At 47.6% G+C, this 3,341-nt stretch overlaps 1 protein-coding gene across 1 annotated transcript in view; it reads left to right on the plus strand.

The window, feature by feature from the left end:
- Nucleotides 1–3,341, plus strand: part of LOC118740297 (conserved oligomeric Golgi complex subunit 5) — a 98,277-nt gene that overhangs the window by 84,530 nt on the left and 10,406 nt on the right. The window lies entirely within an intron of this gene.

Below are 3,341 nucleotides of genomic sequence, written 5' to 3' on the forward strand. Positions count from 1 at the left end.
TTTTTCCACTTGTGAATGACTCCATTTGCATTTTCCCGACATATTTTCTGTTTTAAGTACTTCAATTTGTGTTAAAATTTTCAATCGCAAAAGAATTGCGAAAACAAAATAAAACGTCAAAAAAGTTTCCCAAGCGGAGTTTCTGTGTGTAAATGAAACGAGCAACAAACACCAAAAGGGAATGTGAAAAATCGCGGCGACAAAAGTATTCTTGTATAAACGCAGTCTGAGCAAACAAATACGCAAACAAAGCAGCCAACTACTTCATCCGCGGTAGCCGAGTAGTGAGGGCTGCGTACTACAAGTCTGCAGGTCCCAGGTTCGATCCCCGGTTGGAGCGATTTCCAAAAAATTTTGTTTTTATTGTACTTTAATTTTTTTAAATTTTAGTTGATTAATATATTTAATTTTATTTTCGTTTGTTTTATTTTATTTCACATTTTTTATTTTACTATTAGTTAATTCAAAGTTTTGAAGTTAAATTTAACTAAAAAAGTCAAAGACAACTAACTAAAAACAACCTAAAAAAGTATAGAAGTTATAATTGAATGAAAAAAAATAAAAATAATGAATATTCTACTGGCCGAGGGATTCGAACCTACGACCTCGCTCATAACTCCGCTTACTACCGTCTGTCAAGGCACAATTTTGATCAGATCAATTGCGCTGTTAATCCGGATCAACGTTGCCGTCTGTCTATGCTTTTAGACTCCTAGCAGTGAAGGAGCGAGAAAGCTCAAAGAGATACCCGTTTACTTTCGAGCACAAGTCATCAATTCCCTACCAGACGCCAATATCGAACAATCGTCAGCGTAAGAGACAATCGAGACTCCCTCTGGTGGTTCAGCGAGCTTGTAAATATAAAAGTTAAACAGGGAAAGGAGACCACCCTGTGGAACCCCCTGTTTTATTTTTCTAGGGTTGCTTGATTTTTCTCTAAACATTACTGACGAGTGTCTGCCACTCAAATAAGTCGCTGACCACCGTTTGAGTCTCTATGGGAGTGAGGAGGCCTCTACATCTTCCAGTAGCGTGGAGTGACTGGCGGTATCAAACGCCTTTGACAGGTCCAACGCTCCTAGAAGAGTTCTCTCATAGGGGCGGTTGCCGTTAAGGCCACGTGTTATCTGAGTGTTTATATCGTTAAGTGCTGTTGCGCTGTGCCCTTTACGGAAACCATGCTGATGCTTTGCTGGGCTCAGGTGGTTCGCAAAATAAGGGAGCAGCAAGGCCTCTAGTGTCTTCGCTACCGGGGAAAGGAGTGTTATTGGGCGATAAGACTCATTTTGTTGGCTGGCTTCCCCGGTTTGAACAGGCCTGGAATGACGAGAGTAGCCATTGACAGATTGAGTACCTCCGTTAGATACGCTACTCCCGCAGGACCCAAATTTTTCGGCATCAACATGCATATTCCGTCGGGTCCCATGGCTTTGGAGGCTTTCGCCTTCCCGATCGCTACCTGAACTTCACCGCTGGTGAAATCAAGAGGCGCACTTCTTGTTGGCAGTTTGTGCAGCCTTCTGGTCACTCGACGCTTGTGTTTGTCCACTGGAAGATGCAGTATAAACTGCCGGATAAAGTAGCTCGCGTATCGCTCCGGTGCCGATGAAGCGTGGTCGCCGAAAGATATTTCGACTCTGTCGTCGCGCTTTGTCGAATTGGACAGTAAAGATGGAAGTCTTCAGATGATCTTCCCACTTTTTCCGCTTATGTACGTTCACAAGTTGCCGAATCTCCGAGCTGAGATCCCTGATACGGGAATTTCCGGCATCGGCCTGAAATTCGGACGGGGGTCCAAGATACACCCCACTGGGACGAAGCGGGCTGCAGCAGCAGTGACAACCCTGTGGAATTTACGCTCACCTACGTGAACGTCGGTTGGTGCGGGTAGTGCAGTCAAGGCGCGTTCAGTAACATCCGCGAAGCCTCTCCAATCAGCTTTAGAAAAGCTGGCATAGGTCCGGTGATCCGCGGAAGCAAAGGCGGCAGGTTTATCAATCGAGATGATTATGGGAGGGGCAGACCAGTACTGACTATTGTTAGGTCTGGCGAGCTGCAGCAGCTGCCCATAATCCTGGTGGGTGCGTCGTTGTTCATTGTGCAGAATGTAGAATTTTTATCTGCTCAGCCAATTGTGTTCCCCTTCGATCGTTTGATAGGCTTGAATGCCAAAGATCGTACGGTTTTCACCTCAGAGGAGCGCACCTATTTCAGGGTGACATCCTGCCGGGCAGCTGGTGATGGGGTATATATACGTTAAATATTTCGAGCTCAACATCGCCTGACCGGATAGCAATACTCTGAAATTCCAGGATGGTATCCCTGCGGTCGATGTCTGCTGCGATAAGACGATACAGCTCGGTGTGGTGCGTGATGAACGATAGGCCACCACCATTATCTCGCTCGCGATCTCGACGGTGCTCGATCTTGCTCTGAAGTACGTTACAGTTAAATTGCAAAATCTTCGCGTGCGTAGGGAGACTTATTGGAATGTGGGGTGTTAGTGAGATGTGTTGCCGGGCCGCCACATGCTGTGCTTGCTGCTGAAGAGGCTGTTGCCCTGTGGTGGTAGTGGGCGGCGTCGCAGTTGTTATTTGCGACCGAGCAGCACAGCATGGGCCCTCATAGTCCATCGCCCAATCTCGCGCGGAGCGCAGTCTTGAGCATGCCCTAGAGTGAGACCAGCTAAGGCAGGTGTTGCACTTGAGTGATGCCACATTACGGAATATCCTGGAGTGACACACCGTGCAGTTTATCGGTATTGTGGTCTGTTGTGTCAGTGATGTTGTCTATTGTATTGTTGTTGTTGTTGTAGCGGCTACAACAACCCCGCCCGGATCGGTTAATATCTCAGTCGTTGTCGTCAAGCTCCACTAACGAAAGCCCTAAGAAGCGTGCAGCCTCGGAGATGTTTCGAGTCATAGGGTGTCTCCGCATGCCGGACACTCATATGGCATATCTGCGTCTAATCTGCTCAGGTATGAGTTTAACCTGCTGCAGTAGCCAGAGCCAAGTTGGGCTATTATGGTTCTAGTCCCCCGAGGCAGATGAAGCTCCGTCTCGACAATGTCCGGTGGTTGTGCGCCTAGAACGGCACTCACAGGTCTGCAGTCTACATAACTCGAGACTGACTCCCTGTGAATGCCACTCAGGGTCGATAAGCTGACGGGTCCAGACGTTGTCTAATGAACCTCTGGAGTTCGTCCGCCAGTTCGTAGAGATGACTCCTGACGTGCCTGGGCGAGGGCTCTTCTGCGAGCAGTTGTCTATTTGGGTGACCACGTCTATGGCTCCTGTAGCATAAGCACATCGCCCTTTTTACTTTAATTGTCATGTGCACA

The sequence above is a fragment of the Rhagoletis pomonella genome, unplaced genomic scaffold, assembly GCF_013731165.1.
Source record: "Rhagoletis pomonella isolate Grant_MI unplaced genomic scaffold, Rhpom_1.0 Rhpom_scaffold_00006, whole genome shotgun sequence".
In the NCBI taxonomy this organism is placed as follows: Eukaryota; Metazoa; Arthropoda; class Insecta; order Diptera; family Tephritidae; genus Rhagoletis; species Rhagoletis pomonella.